This window comes from Pleurodeles waltl, chromosome 4_1 (assembly GCF_031143425.1).
Source record: "Pleurodeles waltl isolate 20211129_DDA chromosome 4_1, aPleWal1.hap1.20221129, whole genome shotgun sequence".
NCBI classification, from domain to species: Eukaryota; Metazoa; Chordata; class Amphibia; order Caudata; family Salamandridae; genus Pleurodeles; species Pleurodeles waltl.
This window is the reverse complement of record NC_090442.1, coordinates 450,146,004-450,170,324: the sequence shown is the minus strand read 5'-3', so window position 1 is coordinate 450,170,324 and position 24,321 is coordinate 450,146,004.

Below are 24,321 nucleotides of genomic sequence, written 5' to 3'. Positions count from 1 at the left end.
CCCTCATTTTGACACTGGCGGTCTTTTGACCGCAAGGGCAAATGTGGCTGTCCCACCACAAACAGGCTGGCGGTCCACATTGGCCTCTGCCAACCCGCCACATCTCCACTCATACCGCCATCGTGGTCGGAACCGCTGGGCTAGAGATGATCATCTCCGACCCGGCGGTCCACAGAAGACTGCCAGCAGTATTTGGAGCTGGCTTTCTGCCATGGTTTCCGCAGCGGTAGAACCGCCAAGAAAACCATTGTAGAAAGGCTACTGGTGACAGGGAATTTCTTCCTTTTCACATGGTAGACAGCCCCACCTGAGCAAGCACTAGACCCCCCCTCTTCAGCCACAGTGCCCCCTTTCCCCAACCCCTTCAACCACAGCGCCCCCACCACCCCTCCCTGCATACATGCACATAGACACCCACACGCACCCACCCATTCACCTACACTTACATACACGCATTCACTCACAAGCATCCATACACGCATACACAACATTCCCACGCGCATTCAAGCATGCATCCATACATGCATACACAACATTCGTACACGCATTCAAGCATAGAGCCATACACCCATCCAAACGCATACTCATACGCATACACACTTGCATGCAGACACACACTCACTTCAACATTCAGACACACATACAACCACACATTCACACATTCATGCACACATGCAGACACCACATACTCATACACTCACACAAAACACCCCCCACCTCCCACACCCTTCCCTGCTGGACGATCATCTTACTTGTTCCATGGAGAAGATCATCAGGCAGAAAACGGGAAGGGGCGTTTCCACTGCCGGCAGCACCCCCCAGCAGGACACCGCCAGGCCATATTATGACCCATAATACGACAGGCGGTGTCCTAGTGGCAGGGCTGGGCCCATGGTGGAACCGCCAGGGTGCCTCTGCCCGCCAGCACGAGTACTGCTGGATTCCCCCCCAAAGCGTGGCAGAAATCCAGCAGTGCCCGTGATATGGTGGCCGGAAGACCCCCAGCATTGACAGTCTTCTGGCATCCACAGAGTTGGTGGTCTTCATGGAAGACAGCAAAAGTCGTAATGAGGGCCCAAGTGATGACTTTGTCAAAAATAACTTAGTCTGCTCCTAGTGCATGCTATGGTGTGACCAGGGGGGAGTTCTACGCAGTGAATGGGAGTGAGTCTGAGAATCCTGTGGATATTGACTCCCAGACAAATATTACAACAAGTTATGTGGGGAAAAAATGATAACTTCAACAATCGTTGGTTGACAGTCAGGTTACCCCCTGTCCAAGCAAGGACCCTCACTCTAGTCAAGTTAAAAGAGAATCTCCCTCAGCTAACCCCTGCTTACCCCCTTGGTAGCTTGGTACGAGTAGTAGGCTTAACTTCAGAGTTCTGGGGTGAGTCTTTGTACCAATACATGCAATAATTTAATGAAAATACCACAAAATGACACAACACAGGTTTAGAAAAATAGAAAATATTTATCTAAACAAAACAAGACCAAAATGACAAAAATCCACAATACACCAATCAAGTTATCAATTAAAAAACAAAAAGAATCTTCATGTAGTTTTAAACACAACGCTAACACTGTTAGCGTGAAAATGTACCTTGGGGTGTCAAAAATAACCCCACACGGGCGGGTGTGCGGCAAAAAGGGCTTGTGATGCATCGATTTCACTCACGAGCGAGACCTTGCGTCATTTCTCCTCTAGTCGGGTCGGCGTGTGTTGTTTCTTCTCTCCGCAGGAGAGCGATGCGTCGATCCGGTCAGCACTCTCGGGTCCGGGCAGGCCTTGCATCATTTTTTGGATGGCCAGTGGTGTTTGCGTCAGAAAATTCAGCCGCAAGATGGTCTGAAAACCACACAGCGCGAGTCGTGATCTCACCAGCTTCTGTCAGCGATGCTGCACGTCGGTTCCCCAGCTCTGGGCGTCGATCTTCCGATCGCGTTGCAGGTGAGCGTCGAGTTTCAGCCGTGAAGCTGGCAGCACGTCGATTTTTCAGACGCAGGTCGGAGTTGCATCGATCTTTTCCCCGAATGGCGGTCGGTGCTTGGATTTCTCACTCTTGGGCTGCCAGCTTCTCCTATCAGGGTCACAGGAACTGGATGGGCACCACTTGGCAGAGTAGGAGTCTCTCCAGAGACTCCAGGTGTTGGCAGAGAGAAGTCATTGCTGTCCCTGAAACTTCAAACAACAGGAGACAAGCTCTAAACCAAGCCCTTGGAGATCTTCACAAGAAGGAAGGCAACACAAAGTTCAGTCTTTGTCCTCTAGCACAGGTAGAAGCAGCAACTGCAGGATAGCTCCACAAAGCACAGTCACAGGCAGGGCAGCTCTTCTTCCTCAGCTCTAGATCTCTTCTCTAGGCAGAGGTTTCTCTTGGTTTCCAGAAGTGTTCTAAAGTCTGTGGTTTTGGGTGCCCTTCTTATACCCGTTTTGCCCCTTTAAGTAGGCCTACTCAAAAGCAAAGTCTCTCTTGTTTGTGAAATCCTGCCTTGCCCAGGCCAGGCCCCAGACACACACCAGGGGGTTGGAGACTGCATTGTGTGAGGGCAGGCACAGCCCTTTCAGGTGAGAGTGACCACTCATCCCCTCCTTCCTAGCACAGATGGCTCATCAGGAAATGCAGACTACACCCCAGCTCCCTTTGTGTCACTGTCTAGTGAGAGGTGCAACCAGCCCAACTGTCAAACTGACCCAGACAGGGAATCCACAAAAAGGCAGAGTCACAGAATTGGTTTATGCAAGAAAATGCTCACTTTCTAAAAGTGGCATTTTCAAACACACAATCTCAAAATCCACTTTACTAAAAAGATGTATTTTTAAATTGTGAGCTCAGAGACCCCAAACTCCACATGTCTAACCGCTCTCAAAGGGAATCTACACTTTAATCCTATTTAAAGGTAGCCCCCATGTTAACATATGAGAGGGACAGGCCTTGCAACAGAAAAAAACGAATTTAGCAATATTTCACTGTCAGGACATATAAAACATATTACTATGGCCCTCATTCTGACCCTGGCGGTCGGCGGAGAGACGGCGGTCGGACCGCGAACAGACCGGCGGTATTAAAAATGGCATTCTGACCGCGGCGGTCCCCGCCGCGACCGACCGCTACTTCTCCACTCCGACCGCCACGGCGGTCATGACCGCGGGGCTGGAGTTTGCGCACTCCGGCCCGGCGGTCGTCCCAAGACCGCCAAGGGTATTATGACCCTGCCTACCGCCGCGGTTTCTTGCGGGCGGGAACCGCCGTGCGAACCATGGCGGTAAGCACTATCGGGGCCAGGGAATTCCTTCCCTGGCACTGATAGGGGTCTCCCCCACCCCCCACTACCCACCCGAGTCCTCCCCCCACACCCTCCACCCCCCTGCCACCCCCCAGAGGTGGTACGAACCCCCTCCCCACCCCCACCCCGACATGCACATACATGTACCCCGACATGCACACACCCCCAACATGCACATATACACACCCCCTACACACACATACACAACGGGGACACATACCCGCACACATACATGCCGACATGCGCACCTGCCGAACAGCACACATTACCCATAGACACAGCAGCACCCCCCGCCCGCATACACGCACTCACACACTCCCTCTACACACTCACACGCACACCCCCATGCACGCCCACATCACACAACACCCCCCCACCCCCTCCCCTCACGGACGATCAACTTACCTTGTGCGTTGGTCCTCCGGGAGGCGACGGGAGCCATAGGGACGTGACCGCCAACAGAAGACCGCCAACAGAAGACCGCCACACAGAAATGTGGGTCGTAATTCTGTGGGCGGTGTTCTGCTGGCGTGGCGGTGGAGGTTGACCAGTCTCCACTTTCCCGCCGACCGCCAGTGTGGCTGCTGGCGGTTTTCCGGCGGAACGCTCCCAGCGGTCAGAATGCGCACAGCGGCACACCGCCGCGGTCGGCGGTCTTCACCGCGGCGGTAACTCAGCGGTCTTGCGAAAAGACCGCCAAGGTCAGAATGAGGGCCTATGTGTGTGTCCCCCACCTCAAAATGCACTTGAAATGCAAGTTTGGGTGGCAGCACATCCTGAATTGCATAATATCACGCAAAATGGAAATGCGTGCCAAGTTCAGGCATAATTTCCAGATGCATCGAGCAAAGCTCTGCCATTTCATATTCATGTGTTCTATTCGTGGCTACCAGATTTCGCTTCCTTGTGTGATCCAAACAAATGTAAATGCCTCCCTCTTCCTCAGTGCCTTTGTCTGTCAAACATGTAAACTGCCTAGAAATGTCTAAATGTTGTCATTAAATATTACATAACAGCAACTCGAGAATGTCATTATAATTAGGAAAAATAGATGGTTGGGGGTGTAGTGCATTTAGTTATACTTCATATATAAGAATTTCATAAATCATATGCAAGGTTTTCTAGATTTTTCCTATATCTGTAGCTTTTCAGGTGTTTCCTGCGGTACAGCATGGTATTTCATCTTTCTGGACATTGACAAATACCATAACACCGGTTTTAGTGGAGCACACCATTGTAGTTCACTTGTACTATTTGAGTACCTCTCATTTATCATACTCCCGCCGTTGTATGGTTTCCCCCAGCAATGCATGATCATCCAAGAATCTGATAGGTATCCAGGTACAGGTGTGTTTAACGTGCTTATTTATCACTGTGCTTTAATTCCGGGTGGAAAACCGCGCTCTTCTAGGTGCATATACTATGCGATTATTGGAAGTAACTACTGTGCATCTTACTGAATTCTAATAAGATAAATGCTGATTCCGTTAAAATATTACAGTTATATTTTTAAAACACATCTTGATTTGCTATAAAGACATTGGCCCTCATTCTGACCCTGGCGGTCGGCGGAGAGACGGCGGTCGGACCACGAACAGACCGGCGGTATTAAAAATGGCATTCTGACCGCGGCGGTCCCCGCCGCGACCGACCGCTACTTCTCCACTCCGACCGCCACGGCGGTCATGACCGCGGGGCTGGAGTTTGCGCACTCCGGCCCGGCGGTCGTCCCAAGACGCCAAGGGTATTATGACCCTGCCTACCGCCGCGGTTTCTTGCGGGCGGGAACCGCCGTGCGAACCATGGCGGTAAGCACTATCGGGGCCAGGGAATTCCTTCCCTGGCACTGATAGGGGTCTCCCCCACCCCCCACTACCCACCCGAGTCCTCCCCCCACACCCTCCACCCCCCTGCCACCCCCCAGAGGTGGTACGAACCCCCTCCCCACCCCCACCCCGACATGCACATACATGTACCCCGACATGCACACACCCCCAACATGCACATATACACACCCCCTACACACACATACACAACGGGGACACATACCCGCACACATACATGCCGACATGCGCACCTGCCGAACAGCACACATTACCCATAGACACAGCAGCACCCCCCGCCCGCATACACGCACTCACACACTCCCTCTACACACTCACACGCACACCCCCATGCACGCCCACATCACACAACACCCCCCCACCCCCTCCCCTCACGGACGATCAACTTACCTTGTGCGTTGGTCCTCCGGGAGGCGACGGGAGCCATAGGGACGTGACCGCCAACAGAAGACCGCCAACAGAAGACCGCCACACAGAAATGTGGGTCGTAATTCTGTGGGCGGTGTTCTGCTGGCGTGGCGGTGGAGGTTGACCAGTCTCCACTTTCCCGCCGACCGCCAGTGTGGCTGCTGGCGGTTTTCCGGCGGAACGCTCCCAGCGGTCAGAATGCGCACAGCGGCACACCGCCGCGGTCGGCGGTCTTCACCGCGGCGGTAACTCAGCGGTCTTGCGAAAAGACCGCCAAGGTCAGAATGAGGGCCTATATGTCCTACCTTAACCATACACTGCACCCAGCCCTTGGGGCTATCCAGGGCCTACATTAGGGGTGCCTTACATTTAAGAAAAGGGAAGGTTTAGGCCTGGCAAGTGGGTACACTTGCCACGTCAAATTTACAGTTAAAACTGCACACACAGACACTGCAGTGGCAGGTCTGAGACATGATTACAGAGCTACTTAGGTGGGTGGCACAACCAGTGCTGCAGGCCCACTAGTAGCATTTGGTTTACAGGCACTGGGCACCTCTAGTGCACTTTACTGGGGACTTACTAGTAAATCAAATATGCCAATCATGGATAAACCAATTAACCAAACAATTTACACAGAGAGCATATGCACTTTAGCACTGGTTAGCAGTGGTAAAGTGCTCAGAGTTCAAAAGCCAAGAGCAACAGGTCAGAAAACATAGGAGGCTGGAGGCAAAAACATTGGGGATGACCCTGCATAAGCAAAAAAGTCCAACACATACCATCTGTGTCACACCAAGCAGTCCAATCTATCAACCCTGTGTCACACCCATGGAACAAGCATACTATCTGTGTCAAGCCTAGCAGTCCAAGAGAAAAATACAACATTCACCTTTTCTAGTGTGCTGACTATGGAAAAAGCGACTTCCGCATGGTTACTTTTTTCCTAAATTGCCATAAGCCAAATGCTGGACTAAGACTCTGATGTTGCCTCTGACTCTTCTGACGGTGGCTTGAGGATTGTCCTCCGCTCTGCGGATTCAGCAGAACTTCCAATCAATTGCAGCATCTGCTCCCCTTTCCTTGTTGTTCAGTGTGAATCCGTCTGGGTGAGGTTCCCTTACTTCAGTCGCCGTCAGGTCTAAGGAACCAATCAACTCCTATCTGTCTCACCAAAATGTTGCTTGATTGCGAGTTTACCTTACCCCCTCGGGTGCCTCTGACGTAACGGTTACATCCTGGGCAGCACCGCTTGGGTGCCCAGGACGTACCCATTGCGTCCAAGTAGGGGCCATCGGGGTAAGCACTAGCGCTCCCCCTGGGGGCCTCGCACCCCCCTCCCCTAGGCAGGGATGGACGGGGAATCGCTTACCCTTCCACCCGACCACCCATAACATCTGATGATGTCCTACCCCTGCACACTGGAAGCTCAGCTTCCAGGCAGATCAGAGGAGAAATGCAAAAGCATTTCTCCTCTGATCACGTGGAGGGGCCAAGAGAGGGATCAAAGGAAAGGAAAGGCCTTTCCTTTCCTTTGATGTCTCTCTCTGCATTTCTGCTGCCCAATCGCGATGCGATCAGACAGCAGAAATGCCCACTAGACACCAGGGAGTTTTTTTGTTGTTATTGAATAAGGCCTAAAAAAATTTTTTTTTCAAACTGCCCTTTTGGACCCACTTTGGTTCCCCCTCAATTTCGACGTGTTTTTGGCTCTTCCTTGTCACAGGCACTTGGCGCACCTATACAAGTGAGGTATCATTTTTACTGGGAGACTGAGGGGAACGTTGGGTGGTAGGATATTGTCCCGGTGCAGTGACCCCAAACAGAAATGTGGGAAAATGTAATTTTTTAGCTAAATTTGAGGTTTGCTAAGGGTTCTGGGTGAGAAAACATTGGTGGATCAACACAAGTCACACCTCCCTGGAGTCCCTCTAGTGTCTAGTTTTCAGAAATGCTTAGGTTTGGTAGGTTTCCCTATATGGCTGCTGAGCCTAGGACCAAAACGCAGGTCCCCATCCCTGCAAAAACAGCTAGTTTAGCATTTGATAATTTTGATGTGTCCACATAGGCCCTCATTACAACCCTGGCGGTAAATCACGCTTACCGCTGTGCTGACGGCCGTCAAGATACTGTGGCCGCGGCGGAAATCCGCTACAGGTATTACGACCCACATCTCGTAATCCGCCACAATACAGACACCCACCCATGTCCGTCACACCAAAGGTCAGTGATAAACTGGCGATAGCAAAACCTACACAGTAAAGCCAACAAGAATACACTCACACTGTCACGACCCACGAATCAACCTGGTGGTCATTCACCCCCGATAATCCATTGGCGGTACACACCGCCGCGCTCAAAATACAAACACATTTACAAAACACGACCACATTGGACAATTCGAAATACACACACCTGAAACACATACACACACCACACTCACACCACTATAAAACACACACCCACATTACCCACAACCCCTTACAATGACTTTTTTGGAAGACGCAGAGAGAGAGAGAGAATAGCAAACACAACACCAGCATCCACAGGCACACAACACCATCACTCATACAACATCCATGCACCTCAATCAACACACACCAACACAACACATCACACAGCACAACAAACATCACCTCACACATCACCCACACCACATTATGGCATCTCAAAGACACCCCAGGTTTTCTGAGGAGGAGCTCAGGGTCATGGTGGAGGAAATCATCCGGGTAGAGCCACAGCTATTTGAATCACAGGTGCAGCAGACGTCCATTGCAAGGAAGATGGAGCTATGGCGGAGAATTGTCGACAGGGTCAACGCAGTGGGACAGCATCAAAGAACACGGGATGACATCAGGAAGAGGTGGAATGACCTACGGGGAAAGGTAGGTTCCGTGGTATCCAGACACCAGGTAGCCGTACTGAGGACTGGCAGTGGACCCCCACCTCCTCCCCCACAACTAACAACCTGGGAGGAGCAAGTCTTGGCGATCATGCATCCTGAGGGCCTCGAAGGAGTAGCAGGACTGGACTCTGGTAAGTCACATCTTTACTCCTATATCCCCCCCACCCTACCTGCATGCCATCACAAACTCCTACCCCTACCCTCACACCCATCACCCCAACATCCCACAGATACCCCACTATCACAACTCACACATCTCAAAACCAAGCCCTGCATGTAACACCAATGCATGGACACCCATCACCAAAGCATGTCCAGTAAAGAGACTCACCCAGGCCCCAAAATCACCAATCACACAAGGGCAAAGCCAATAATGCAAGCACAGGAGTAGAGGGCAACTCACCCATTGCACAAGATGGCACACACAGATACAATACCTATGCATTTACACCCCAACAGGACCCCTACCCAACGTCACCGGATAGGTGCCAGCCATATCCAGTCCCCCCCACAGAATAGGCCCACAGTGATGACAGCAGCTCTGCATGCCTGGATCAAGATGACCAGCCCGGCCCATCAGGGACCTCTGGACAGTCGGTTCCCCTGCCACAGTCACAAACAACCACTGAACCTCCCCTTCAGAAAACACCACCACAGCACCCACCCAGCGGGCCCATCCCTCTGTCCCCAGGACACGTCAATCAGCAGCGTGTCCACCACTACAGGGACTCCAGGCAACCCCACTAATCCAAGGCAATCAGGGACCTGGGGTCAGTGGGCACACGGTTCAGGGGACAGAGGCACAGGATAACAGGCAAGCTGGGAGGACTGCTGTGCGACAGGGGGAGGACAGGCCTAGGGAACCCACTCTCCACGAGGCACTCTCCAACATCATGGGAGCATACCACCATTCCCAGGAGACCATGGGCACGCTACTGGCCAAGTTTCAGGAGACCCCGCAGCTGCAAGAGGAACAGTACCTGGGGATCAGGGAGGGCTTGAAGTCCATTAACACTACCCTGGTCACCATTGCAGGGGTGCTGGCAGACATGGCCAACACCATGAGGGACACAGTGGCACACCAACGAGCCCCTGACACTAGCCTGAACAAAGAACAGCCCTCCACGTCCGCCTGCGCTAGTGGACGGGAGGTCCGGCCACAGGAACAACAGGCCAACAGCACCCCACCCCCTGCAGAAGGAGAACCACCCCGCAAACGGTCCCTGAGATCCAGGCACAAGACAGAGAACATTGGCAATACCCCGCCAGGAAATAAGACTCTCCTGATTGTCACCCTTCTGTCCCACTATGTCACCCTAACAACCCTGAACTGCCATTACTCCACCTCCTATGCCCCCTTGGACAATGCACCTGTGATACCAATAGACTGGACTACACCATGGACATTCCTCCACGATCACCCCAGCCCATTGCACATACCCCTCCACTGAATAGCATTTAAATAAACACCCTGAATCAAAAAACGATCTGGAGTCAGTCTGTACTTTCACAAGTGTGTTATTACAACCTCTCTGACAAATAGCAATGTCAATGTCCATTTTCACATACCAATGTTCGATAGTTGTTAGGCATCAGTAAACATAGCAGAAGGCAGAAAGTGGTACCCAGATCTGTGAAATGGAAAGCCAAAGTGAACTGTCAGGGTCCATACACAGTGGTAAATAGGCAGAATCATGCAATGTCCTACAGTAGAATGATATGAGAGGAGCAGTGCCAGTCTCTTACCTGTGTCTTGTTGGAAGTATTGCATGATGATGTTGTTTCGGTTGTCTATAGCTTCTTATTCTGCCTCCTCTTCTTCACTGTCCACAGGCTCCACAGCTGCCACAAGACCAACATCAGGCCCATCCTCCTGCAGAAAATGCACCTGGCGTTGCAAAGCCAGGTTGTGCAACATACAGCATGCCACGATAATCTGGCACACCTTCTTCGGTAAGTAGTATAGGGAGCCACCTGTCAGATGGAGGCACCGGAACCTGGCCTCCAGGAGGCTGAAAGTACGCTCAATAATACGCCTAGTTCGCCCATGTGCCTCATTGTAGCGTTCCTCTGCCCTTGTCCTGGGATTCCTCACTGGGGTCAGTAGCCACGACAGGTTGGGGTAACCAGAGTGACCTGCAAATATCGAGGGACAACTGTTAGACACACACCAACCCTTAGGGACTCTCCCATACCCAGACACCTATGCAAACTGTGTGGTGACCTTGGGCTCACCCATTAGCCACACACGGTGCCTCTGGAGTTCCCCCATCACATATGGGATGCTGCTATTCCTCGAAATGTAAGTGTCATGCACTGAGCCAGGATATTGGCATTCACATGGGAGATGTACTGGTCTGCCAAACACGCCATCTGCACAGTCATGGAATGGTAGCTTTTGCGGTTTCTGTACACCTGTTCATTCTTGCGGGGTGGGACAAATGCCACATGTGTACCATCAATGGCACCAATGATGTTGGCGATATGTCCAAGGGCATAGAAGTCACCTTTCACTGTGGTCAAATCCTCCACCTGGGGGAAAACGATGAAGACGCGCATGTGTTTCAGCAGGGCAGACAACACTCTGGACAACACCTTAGAGAACATTGGCTTTGACATCCCTGATGCCATGGCCACTGTTGTTTGAAAGGACCCATTGGCCAGGAAATGTAGTACTGACAGGACCTGCACTAGAGGGGGGATTCCTGTGGGATGGCTCCAACTGGGCACACAGTTCATGGATTGTGGCACGATTAAGTCTGTAGGTGATAATGATGTGTCTGTCTTCCATTGTCGACAGGTCCACCAGGGGTCTGTATACCGGAGGATGACGCCCTCTCATCAACTGCCCCAGCGGATGTGCCCTATGGAGGAGAAGGGTGAGCAGAGGGTCATACACCATATAGGTTGCAAAAGGGTGTTTTGAACAATTGTGATGTAATCGGTGTGTGGCGCTGTCTGTCCGTATTCCTGCCCAAAAGTGCTGTGACACAGTTAGTTGCTCTGCCATTTGGCCTCCTGAAATGGGGGCTGCCTGACCTGTAAGGGGGGACAAGGGGAAATGAGGTAACTGCGCTGGCGTTGTGCAGTGTCGCGGTAGGCAGACGAAGACCGCGTGCAATTCAGCATTGGTTATCATTGGGTCCTATGGGTTCCAGGAACCAATGACGATGTACTCCGGTGGTGACAGTATGCACCGCCACAGACATAACTGGCATTTTCTATCTGCTCACTCACTTGATACCTGACCTTCAACAGGAGAAGACCTACACTGCACGTGCTGCTGTGACCTGAGTCTGGAAGCGACAATGGCTACAGTGTCTGGGGAAAGGGCCCCTGCCTTCACCGCAGAGGAGTTGGACAACCTGGTGGCTGGGGTCCTCCCCCAGTACACGGTACTCTACTGTCCTCCAGACAAACAGGTGAGTACACTGTGAGCATGATGGATGGGGCATGAATGTATGGAGTGGGGTGAATTGAAGATACAGGGGGGGCTAAGGCCAGCATGTGAGGATGGTCAGTGTATGTGTTTCTGGGCCAGGGTGGGAAGTTGTGGCCAATGAGTAAGAAGAACCGGACGGGTGAGTAAAATCCATTCTTACTTCACTTTTCCTCTAGGTCAGCGCCCACCACAAGAAGGGTATTTGGCGTGCCATCGCCAAGGAAGTGCGGACCCTGGGGGTCTACCATAGAAGGAGCAGCCACTGCTGCAAAAGATGGGAAGACCTCCGCCGCTGGACCAAGAAGACGGCGAAAGCCCAGCTGGGGATGGCCTCCCAACGTGGAAGGGGTGCCTGAGGCACCATGACCCCCCTGATGTACCGGATCCTGGCAATGGCATATCCGGAGTTGGATGGGCACTTGAGGGCATCACAGCAGCCATAAGGGGGTGAGTACAGTCTCATTCAGCTGACTCTACGCGCTGTATGAGGTGTCTGGGTGGGGTAAGTGGGCTGTGGGTTCCCCTAGGTCAGGGTAAACTTGCTGGGTAGGTCCATTGTTAGGCAGGTTCTGTGGTACTCCAACCCCAAAGGTGGTGTTGGTCATCTACACCTAGTCAGGCTCCTGTGGGTTCCAGGTGCGCATCAAATGGGCTTAGGCACAGTCCCCCATGGGCAGGTGATTTTCCCAAGAACAGTTAGTGCATGGCTTAATGCATAGGGCTGCTCCCTCTGTGTTGTGTCCACCAACGTTGGTGTTGTTGCTGGCATTGACCATGTGTCTCCTCTGTTTTCCCCCCCCTTTTTGTTTTGTCACCCTGTCCTTGTGTGCATTAGCATAATCTGGCAGAGGAGCATTGACACCAGAGCAGGAGGGAGCTGCAACCCACATGGCCTAGGAGGGTGAATGTTCAGAGTCTGAAGGCACCAGTGGGACGGAGGGCGAGGGGAGGTCCACGACAGGGACATGAGGAGACACCAGCGACAGCGACTCCTCCTCTGATGGGAGGTCCCTTGCGGTGGCGGGCACCTCTGTGCCCACCGCATCAACAGGTACAGCCACCACCCCTCCTACCAGCACCACCCTCCTAGCAGCCCCTCAGGGTGTTTTCCGTGCCCGCTTACCCAGGAGGGTGGGCATCTCCTTCGCCCCAGGCACCTCAGGCCCTGCCCCAGTCATCCCTGCTGCCCTCAGTGAGGAGGCTATTGGCCTCCTAAGATCCCTCACTGTTGGGCAGTCAACCATTTTGGATGCCATCCAGGGTGTCGAGAGGCATTTGCAGCAAAGAAATGCATACCTGGAGGGCATTAATTCTGGGGTGGCAGCTCAACAGAGAGCATTTCAGGCCCTGGCCTCAGCACTGATGGTAGCCATTGTCCCTGTGTCCAGCCTCCCCCCTCTAGCTTCCACTACCCAGACCAAATCCCCTCTACCTCAGCCTATCCCAAGCACACCATCAGACCAGCATGCACACTCATCAACACACAAAAGTGTCTCAGGCACAGATAAGCACCACACATCCCACAGGCACTCACACAAGCACCATACCCATGCAGACACACCAACATCCACTTCCTCCACTGTGTTCCCCCCCTCCACGCCCTCCACCTCCCTCCCAGTCTCGTCTCTACTCACACCTGCATGCAATACATCCTCAGCCACTACCTCCATCACCAGCACGCCCATTACAACACACCGCTCACGTGCAATCACCACCCCCACTACCATGCACACGTCCCCTGTGTCCTCTCCCAGTGTGTCTGTGAGCCCTCCTCCCAAAGTACACAAACGCAGGCACACACCCACTCAATAGCCATCCACCTCACAACAGCCTCCAGCCCATGCACCTTCACCCAAACTCAGCAGACGCACACCTCCCACAACCACTACCTCTTCCTTCACTCCCAAACCACCTCCATCTTCCCGTCCCAGTGTGTCTTTTGCTAGCTTCCATTGACCTCTTCCCTACACCTCCCCCCACCGTCCTTCCCATAGGGCCAGGATGTCCAGATCCCAGCCCAGCACCTCAGCCACAAAATCCTTGAGCACTGTGGTCCCTGCAAGTCCAGTAACATCGCGGGCGGCACCCATCAGGGCTGCCAGTGTGCCACCTAGTGAGGCCAAGGATCACCTTATTCCGCTACTTGCCAAGGTGAAGAAGGGGCCCACATGCCGTAGGGAAAAGCCGCACCAACCACCCAGCAAGGTCTCCTCCAAGACAAAAGAGGACAGTGTCAAGGTCCCAGCAGCGACTTCCAAAGTGGGAAAGGGACACAAGGCCAAAGGGAAGTCTGCTCAGGGCACGGAGCCGCCGGGTGAGGGACTGGTATCACCCCTTCTGCAAGTCAGAACAGCAACCTGTGCGGCGATGGCCACCGCCGCACCCACCACCACCTGCACCGCCACCGGCACTGCCACCTGCACGCCACCTGCACGCCACCTGCACATCTCCTGCCTCTGCTACAGTCCCCAAAATCATCCCCAGTGGGCAGCCGTCCGAGGCTGCAGGAGACGTCCTGTTGTCTCCCTCCACAGGGGCTGACACCTGTACCACCAGCAGCATCTCCACCACAGACACCGCTGCAGCCACCGCCACCCACCCCGCGACATGCCCAGCCAGTGCCACCACAGCCGACATCAGCATCATCCCCAGTGGGCAGTCATCCGAGGCTGCAGGAGACATCCTGGACCCTGCACACACTACATGAGGCACCACAACCAGCACTGGCAGTACCAGCAGCTGGCAGGCTAAGTCGCCACAGGGTGGAGTGTGTCTCTGCCTCCATAGAGTATCATGCTACAGGTTCCCAAACAAATCTCGTGGCACAGACACCCAAGTGAGGGAATGGGAACTGCCACATCCCACGTGCAGCCCACTGGGCACCAAGCCCCTTCCAGAACACCCAGTGGAGAACAGCATCCACTACCCCAGTCCTTGGCAGGATGAAGCACTCTGGGCACAAAGCCCCCTCCAGAACCAGTGGAGAACTGCATACACTACCCCAGTCCTTTGGAGGATGAAGCACTCTGGGCACCAAGCCCCCTCCAGAACCAGTGGAGAGCTGCATCCACAACCCCAGTCCTTGGCCGGATGAAGCACTCTGGGCACCAAGCCCCCTCCAGAACCAGTGGAGAACTGCATCCACTATCCCAGTCCTTGGCAGGATGAAGCACTCTGGTCACCAAGCCCCCTCCAGAACCAGCAGAGAACTGCATCCACTGCCCCAGTCCCTGGCAGGATGAAGCACTCTGATCACCAAGCCCTCTCCAGAACCAGTGGAGAACTGCATCCCCTACCCCAGCCCTTGGCCAGATGAAGCACTCTGGGCACCAAGCCTCCTCCAGAACCAGTGGAGAACTGCATCCACTACCCCAGTCCTTGTCAGGATGAAGAACTCTGGGCACAATGCCCCCTCCAGAACCAGTGGAGAACACATCCACTAGAGAGACTGTGGCCTTGCACTCCCCAGGACCAAGCAGTGGGCAAACCACCCACTTGAGAGACGTGAGAGACTGTGGCTTTGCACTCCCCAGGACCAAGCAGTGGGCAAACCACACACTGTAGAGACTTGAGAGACTGTGGCTTTTCACTACCCAGGACCAATGCGTGGGCAAACCACCCAGTTGAGAGACTTGAGAGACTGTGGCTTTGCACTCCCCAGGACCAAGCAGTGGGCATGGAGCCCCCTTGTGGTCAGTGGCGTCGTCCCATCATCCAGTTTAGGTGCCCCCTGAGGTGCCTGTTTTTTTTCGACCTGATGCCCCAGCAGTGTTCTCTCCGTTTTGAGGCAGGTGTCATGTGTGGGCTTCGCCCATGCTTTTTGGGAACACTGGACATGTAATGCAAAAGTATACGGACTTGTGTACTTGCAGTCATTATTTGTATATACTGATCTTTTAAAGTTATGTTGGCCTATCTGGATTTTCGATGATTACACTTGTTACAATCATTTCATTTGGTCCTTGCGTTCTTCCAGGGGGTTACGGGGAGTAAATGTAGTGTTGCTGCATGTGTTTATGTGTGTGTTGTTGGGGGTGGGGGCTTTGTGTGTGTGTGTCACTCTCTTTTTCCTTCCCCCCTCCCCTGTGTGCTAGGTGCAGTACTCACCGTGGTCATCGCCGCCGTCTTTGATGTTCCTGGTAGAAGAGGAGGTAAACCAACATTGGTAACACCTGTAAATCGGGCTCCATGGCGTCCTGGTTCCTCGTTGGGTGTCGAGAGGTGAGTGGTTTCCATTCCAAGTACTGTTTTTGCAGTGCTTCTGATGGCGTTGGTACCGCCCTGGAAAAACTGGCCGATTGGTGGCTTGTGATAGTGTGGGCGGTACTCGCTTCCGCCTGTCTGTTCGCAGTGACCGCCGCGGTGTTTGTTGCTATCGCCGTGGCGGTCGGCGTGTTAAACTGGCTGTGTTGGCGGTTTCCGCCATGGTCGTGATTCCATTTTTTCTTACCGCCGGCTTGTTGACGGTATTACCACCACTTCCACACCGACCATAAGTGTTTTAATGAGGGCCATAGTGTTTTGGGGCATTTCCTTTTGTGGGCACTAGGCCTACCAACAAAAGTGAGGTACCACTTTTATCAGGAGACTTGGGGGAACGCTGGGTGGAAGAAAATTTGTGGCCCCTCTCAGATTCCAGAAATTTCTGTTTCCGAAATGTGAGGAAAAAGTGTTTTTTTGCCAGATTTTGAGGTTTGCAAAGGATTCTGGGTAACAGAACCTGGTGAGAGCCCCACAAGTCATGCCACCTTGGATTTCCCTAGGTGTCTAGTTTTCAAAAATGCGCAGGTTTGGAAGGTTTCCCTAGGTTCTGGCTGAGCTAGAGGCCAAAATCCACAGCTAGGCACTTTGCAAAAAACAGGTCTGTTTTCTTTGGGAAAATGTGATGTGTCCACGTTGTGTTTTGGGGTATCTCCTGTCACGGGCGCTAGGCCTACCCACACAAGTGGGGTACCATTTTTATCGGGAGACTTAGGGGAACGCTAGGTGGAAGAAAATTTGTGGCCCCTCTCAGATTCCAGAACTTTCTGTCATTCAAATGTAAGGAAAAAGTGTTTTTTGGGCCAAATTTTGAGGTTTGCAAAGGATTCTGGGTAACAGAACCTGGTGAGAGCCCCACAAGTCATGCCATCTTGGATTCCCCTAGGTGTCTAGTTTTCAAAAATGCGCAGGTTTGGTAGGTTCCCCTAGGTGCCAGCTGAGCTAGAGGCCAAAATCCACAGCTAGGCACTTTGCAAAAAACAGTTCTGTTGTCTTTGGGAAAATGTAATGTGTCCACGTTGTGTTTTGGGGTATCTCCTGTTGCGGGCGCTAGGCCTACCCACACAAGTGAGGTATAATTTTTATCAGGAGACTTAGGGTAACGCTGGGTGGAAGGAAATTTGTAGCTCCTCTTGGATTCCAGAACTTTCTGTCACTGAAATGTGAGGAAAAAGTGTTTTTTTGGCCACATTTTGAGGTTTGCAAAGGACTCTGGGTAACAGAACCTGGTGACAGCCCCACAAGTCATGCCATCTGGGATTCCCCTAGGTGTCTAGTTTTCAAAAATGTGCACGTTTGGTAGGTTTCCCTAGGTGCCGGATGAGCTAGAGGCCAAAATCCACAGCTAGGCACTTTGCAAAAAAACAATTCTGTTGTCTTTGGGAAAATGTAATGTGTCCACGTTGTGTTTTGGGTCATTTCCTGTTGCCGGTGCTGGGCCTACCTATACAAGTGTGGTACCATTTTCATCAGGAGACTTGAGGGAACGCTGGGTGAAAGGAAATTTTGAGGTTTGCAAAAGATTCTGGGTAACAGAACCTGGTGACAGCCCCACAAGTCATGCCATCTGGGATTCCCCCCGGTGTCTACTTTTAAAAAATGTGCAGGTTTGGTAGGTTTCCCTTGGTTCCGGCTGAGCTAGAGGCCAAAATCCACAGCTAGGCACTTTGCAAAAAACAGGTCTGTTTACTTTGGGAAAATGTGATGTGTCCACGTTGTGTTTTGGGGTATTTCCTGTTGCGGGCGCTAGGCTTACCCACACAAGAGAGATACCATTTTTATCGGGAGACTTAGGGTAACGCTGGGTGAAAGGAAATTTGTAGCTCCTCTTGGATTCCAGAACTTTCCATCACCAAAATGTGAGGAAGAAGTGTTTTTTTGGCCACATTTTGAGGGTTGCAAAGGATTCTGGGGAACCGAACTTGGTGAGAGCCCCACAAGTCACCCCATCCTGGATTCTCCTATGTGTCTAGTTTTAAAAAATTTACAGGTTTTGTAGGTTTCCCTAGGTGCCGGCTGAGCTACTGGCCAAAATCCACAACTTGGCACTTTGCAAAAAGCAGCTCTGTTTTCTTGGGGAAAATGTGAAGTGTCCATGTTGTGTTTTGCAGCATTTACTGTCATGGGCGCTATGCCTACCCACACAAGTGGGGTACCATTTTTATCAGGAGACTGAGGGGAATGCTGGGTAAAAGGAAATTTGTGGCTCCTCTCAGATTCCAGAACTTTCTGTCACTGAAATGTGAGGGAAAAGTGTTTTGGCCATATTTTGAGGCTTGCAAAGGATTCTGGGTAACAGAACTTGGTGAGAGCCCCACAAGTCACCCAATCTTGGATTCCCCTAGGTGTCTAGTGTTAAAAAAATTTACAGGTTTTGTAGGTTTCCCTAGGTGCCGGTGAAGCTAGAGGCCAAAATACACAGCTTGGCACTTTGCAAAAAACAGGTCTGTTTCCTTTGGGAAAATGTGATGTGTCCACGTTGTGTTTTGGGGTATTTCCTGTTGCGGGCACTAGGCCTACCCACAATAATGAGGTACCATTTTTATCGGGAGACATGGGGGTAACGCTAGGTGGAAGGAAATTTGTAGCTTCTCTCGGATTCCAGAACTTTCTTTCACCGAAATGTGAGGAAAAAGTGTTTTTTGGGCCAAATAGTGAGGTTTGCAAAGGATTCTGGGTAACAGAACCTGGTGGGAGCCCCACAAGTCATCCCATCTTGGATTCTCCCAGGTGTCTAGTTTTCAAAAATGTACAGGTTTTGTAGGTTTCCCTAGGTGTCGGCTGAGCTAGAGGCCAAAATCCACAGCTAGGCACTTTGCTAAAAACAGCTCTGTTTTCTTGGGGAAAATGTGATGTGTCCATGCTGTGTTTTGGGGCATTTACTGTCATGGGCTCTAGGCCTACCCACACAAGTGGGGTACCATTTTTATCGGGAGACTTAGGGGAACGCTAGGTGGAAGAAAATTTGGGGCCCCTCTCAGATTCCAGAACTTTCTGTCATTCAAATGTGAGGAAAAAGTGTTTTTTGGGCCAAATTTTGAGGTTTGCAAAGGATTCTGGGTAACAGAACCTGGTGAGAGCCCCACAAGTCATGCCATCTTGGATTCCCCTAGGTGTCTAGTTTTCATAAATGCGCAGGTTTGGTAGGTTCCCCTAGGTGCCAGCTGAGCTAGAGGCCAAAATCCACAGCTAGGCACTTTGCAAAAAACAGTTCTGTTGTCTTTGGGAAAATGTAATGTGTCCACGTTGTGTTTTGGGGTATCTCCTGTTGCGGGCGCTAGGCCTACCCACACAAGTGAGGTATAATTTTTATCAGGAGACTTAGGGTAACGCTGGGTGGAAGGAAATTTGTAGCTCCTCTTGGATTCCAGAACTTTCTGTCACCGAAATGTGAGGAAAAAGTGTTTTTTTGGCCACATTTTGAGGTTTGCAAAGGACTCTGGGTAACAGAACCTGGTGACAGCCCCACAAGTCATGCCATCTGGGATTCCCCCCAATGTCTAGTTTTCAAAAATGTGCAGGTTTGGTAGGTTTCCCTTGGTTCCGGCTGAGCTAGAGGCCAAAATCCACAGCTAGGCACTTTGCAAAAAACAGGTCTGTTTCCTTTGGGAAAATGTGATGTGTCCACGTTGTGTTTTGGGGTATTTCCTGTTGCGGGCGCTAGGCTTACCCACACAAGAGAGGTACCATTTTTATCGGGAGACTTAGGGTAACGCTGGGTGGAAGGAAATTTGTAGCTCCTCTTGGATTCCAGAACTTTCCATCACCAAAATGTGAGGAAGAAGTGTTTTTTTGGCCACATTTTGAGGTTTGCAAAGGATTCTGGGGAACCGAACTTGGTGAGAGCCCCACAAGTCACCCCATCCTGGATTCTCCTATGTGTCTAGTTTTAAAAAATGTACAGGTTTTGTAGGTTTCCCTAGGTGCCGGCTGAGCTACTGGCCAAAATCCACAACTTGGCACTTTGCAAAAAGCAGCTCTGTTTTCTTGGGGAAAATGTGAAGTGTCCATGTTGTGTTTTGCAGCATTTACTGTCATGGGCGCTATGCCTACCCACACAAGTGGGGTACCATTTTTATCAGGAGACTGAGGGGAATGCTGGGTAAAAGGAAATTTGTGGCTCCTCTCAGATTCCAGAACTTTCTGTCACTGAAATGTGAGGGAAAAAAGTGTTTTGGCCATATTTTGAGGCTTGCAAAGGATTCTGGGTAACAGAACTTGGTGAGAGCCCCACAAGTCACCCAATCTTGGATTCCCCTAGGTGTCTAGTGTTAAAAAAATGTACAAGTTTTGTAGGTTTCCCTAGGTGCCGGTGAAGCTAGAGGCCAAAATACACAGCTTGGCACTTTGCAAAAAACAGGTCTGTTTCCTTAGGGAAAATGTGATGTGTCCACGTTGTGTTTTGGGGTATTTCCTGTTGCGGGCACTAGGCCTACCCACAATAATGAGGTACCATTTTTATCGGGAGACATGGGGGTAACGCTAGGTGGAAGGAAATTTGTAGCTTCTCTCGGATTCCAGAACTTTCTTTCACCGAAATGTGAGGAAAAAGTGTTTTTTGGGCCAAATAGTGAGGTTTGCAAAGGTTTCTGGGTAACAGAACCTGGTGGGAGCCCCACAAGTCATCCCATCTTGGATTCTCCCAGGTGTCTAGTTTTAAAAAATGTACAGGTTTTGTAGGTTTCCCTAGGTGTCGGCTGAGCTAGAGGCCAAAATCCACAGCTAGGCACTTTGCAAAAAACAGGTCTATTTTCTTTGGGAAAATGTGATGTGTCCACATTGTGTTTTGGGGTATTTCCTGTCGCGGGAGCTAAGCCTACCCCCACAAGTGAGGTACCATTTTTATCTGGAGACCTGGGGTAACGCTGAGTGGAAGAAAATTTGTACCTCCTCTCGGATTCCAGAACTTTCCATCACCGAAATGTGAGGAAAAGGTGTTTTTTGGCCAAATTTTGAGGTTTGCAAAGGATTCTGGGTAACAGAACCTAGTGAGAGCCCCACATGTCACCCCATCCTGGGTTCCCCTAGGTGTCTAGTTTTAACAAATGTACAAGTTTTGTAGGTTTCCCTAGGTGCCGGTTGAGCTAGAGGCCAAAAGCCACAGCTTGGCACTTTGCAAAAAACAGCTCTGTTTTCTTGGGGAAAATGTGATGTGGCCACGATGTGTTTTGGGGCATTACGTGTCACGGGCGCTAGGCCCACACAACTGAGGTACCATTTTTATCGGGAGACTTGGGGGAACAATGGGTAAAGGGAAATTTGTGGCTCCTCTCAGATTTCAGAACTTTTTGTCACCAAAATGTGAAGAAAAAGTGTTTTTTGGGCCATATTTTGAGGTTTGCAAAGGATTCTGGGTAACAGAACCTGGGGAGAGCCCCACAAGTCACCCCATCCTGTATTCCCCTAGGTGTCTAGTTTTCACAAATGCACAGGTTTGGTAGGTTTCCTTAGGTGCTGGCTGAGCTACAGATTAAGATCCACAGCTAGGCACTTTCCAAAAAACTTCAGATTTAAATGTAAATATGTGATGTGACCATGTTGCGTTTCCTGGTTGGGCATTAGGCCTACCCATGCAAGTGAGGTACCATTTTTATTGGGAGGCTTGGGGGAACACAGAAGAGCATAAGAAGTGTTATTGCCCCTTGTCTTCCTCTACATTTATTCCTTCCAATGTAAGACAGTGTGTAAAAAAGAAGTCTATTTGAGAAATGCCCCGTAATTCACATGCTAATATGGGCACTCCAGAATTCAGAGATGTGCAAATAACTACTGCTTCTAAACACCTTGTCTTGTGCCCATTTTGGAAATACAAAGTTTTTCTTGATACCTATTTTTCACTCTTTATATTTCACCAAATGAATTGCTTTATAACCAGTATGAATGAAAACCCATTGCAAGGTGCTGCTCATTTTTGGCTCTGGGTACCTAGGGTTCTTGATGAACCTACAAGCCCTAAGAGTCCTGCAGACGTAACTGTATATTGCTTTCAAAAATCTGACATTGCAGTAAAAGTTACATAGTAAAACGTGAAGAAAAATGGCTGGTTTTTTCACTTCAATTTCAATAATTGTTTATTTATTTCAGCTGTTATTTTCTGTAGGAAAACCTTGTAAGATCTACACAAATGACCCCTTGTTGAATTTAGAATTTTGTCTACTTTGTAGAAATGTTTTGCTGTCCGGGGTCCAGCATTGGTTTCACACCCATTTCTGTCACTAACTGGAAGGAGGCTAAAAGCACAAAAAATAGTAAAAATGGGGTTGTCCCAGTAAAATGCCTAAATTGTGTTGAAAAATGTGGTTTTCTGATTCAAGTCTGCCTGTTCCTGAAATCTGGGAAGATGGTGATTAACGCACTGCAAACCCTTTGTTGGTGCCATTTTCAGGGGAAAAAAACACAAGCCTTCTTCAGCAGCCCTTTTTTCCCATTTTGTTAAAAAAACTAAATTTTGCTATATTTTGGCTAATTTCTTGATCTCCTTCAGGGATACCCACAAACTCTGGGTACCTATAAAATCCCTACGATGTTGGAAAAGAAGGACACAAATTTGGCATGGGTAGCTTGTGTGGACAAAAAGGTATGAGGGTCTAAGCGCAAACAGCCCCAAATAGCCAAAAAAAGGGGCCTTTTCCTGAGGGGGATAAGGCATGGCAGTGAAGGGGTTAAAAAACAAAAGACGAGAGGCATCTTGCAAAGCAGGAACTGTTTTTTTAATCAAACAATATGGCCAGGAGAACAGTTACAGAAATGGGGGACTGTCTCAACATACAGTTGTTTTGAGCTGTTTTTTTATATAATTCTCTGGGTACCATAAAACAATTAAAACATTCCTTTTTGCGGTGAAGAATGTGACCGGTTGTCTACAAGTCAAAAATATTGTCCTGATAACATATTCAGGTGGGCCTCAACCTTCCATGGAAACAATCTGGGCCAGTGAGTATGTGTCCAGATGTCCAGACTGAGAGGTGTGTGGTCACTGCATGTTACTGTGCATGCTGTATTCTGATTAGCTAAGAGTTCCTAACTTTGGGGCAGATTTAAGAAAAGTGGCACTTAACCCAGTGCAGCAACACTTTTCTTGTGCCCCTTAGCATCCCCTACAGCCACCATATGTGTGCTGTATTTAAAATACAGTGCACTATGACACAGGGTAGGGGGTAATATCACCAACATTTTTTACGCTATTGATGTATTCTTCAGGGTTAGCGCCAACATTTTGGCACTAACCCTGAACAGTACATAGGGGCCCATTATAAACAAAGGTGTTTTTTTTACACCTGCTCTAAGCAGGCGATACAAATGGTGCAAAAAATGGCGCAAACAAATCTTTTGGACTTCTTTGCACCAATTCTGTGGCCTCCTCTAACGAGGAAATGCCCCCCTTGCATACATTCTGCCTGGTGCAGGTATAATGTAGTGCAAAGGGTTACAACATAGCGCAATGCAGCATTGTGCTACTTTGTAAATCTGGCAATCTTATTTTGGCCACATTAGTGTGAAAAAATTTAGCTAATGTGGCGCAAGGAGACGCTAGGCCCTCTTAAATCTAGGCCATTGTGTGCCATCTGACTTTATGATGTGTCGGGTGATGTGCGCACCCCTTTGGCCATGTATGTTTTATTCGGGGCAATTTCCTCAGAACATTATGGTGTTGCTGTGCCTGTGAGGCTGCTCTAGGATTCATGTTCGCATGTTGGTCTGCCACCTATATGGCACCCAACCTATGTCCTGTGAATCTGTATCCTCCGGCCTAGGTATTAGAGCCTGTCTGACCTACTTTTGAGCCGGGGTCAATGGAGAGTTCATGACGGAGGAATCTAACAGTGGTGATGCATCTTTGTTCTTATATGTAAATGTATCGTTGTGTGCTTCAGGATTGATTATTCCAATATTAACATCCTAAACCGGCTTGACCAGATACCCATAGCTGTCTAAGTTAAGCCTAATTGTTTTGTACCAAGCTGCCAGAGGGTTAAACTCAAGGTAATTTGGGGTTTGCTTGTGTTTCACCCTGACAAGAATAATCAATGCTGAAGCACACAATGATACATTGCTGCCTGAAGGGGGTTTTGCTCCCTCAACGAGAAACCCAATAGCCAACATTGGTGTTCAGCAGTAAGATAAGAACTTGTGTTTGTGCAGTACCATACAATGATTTAGTGCTACAGGAAAATCCC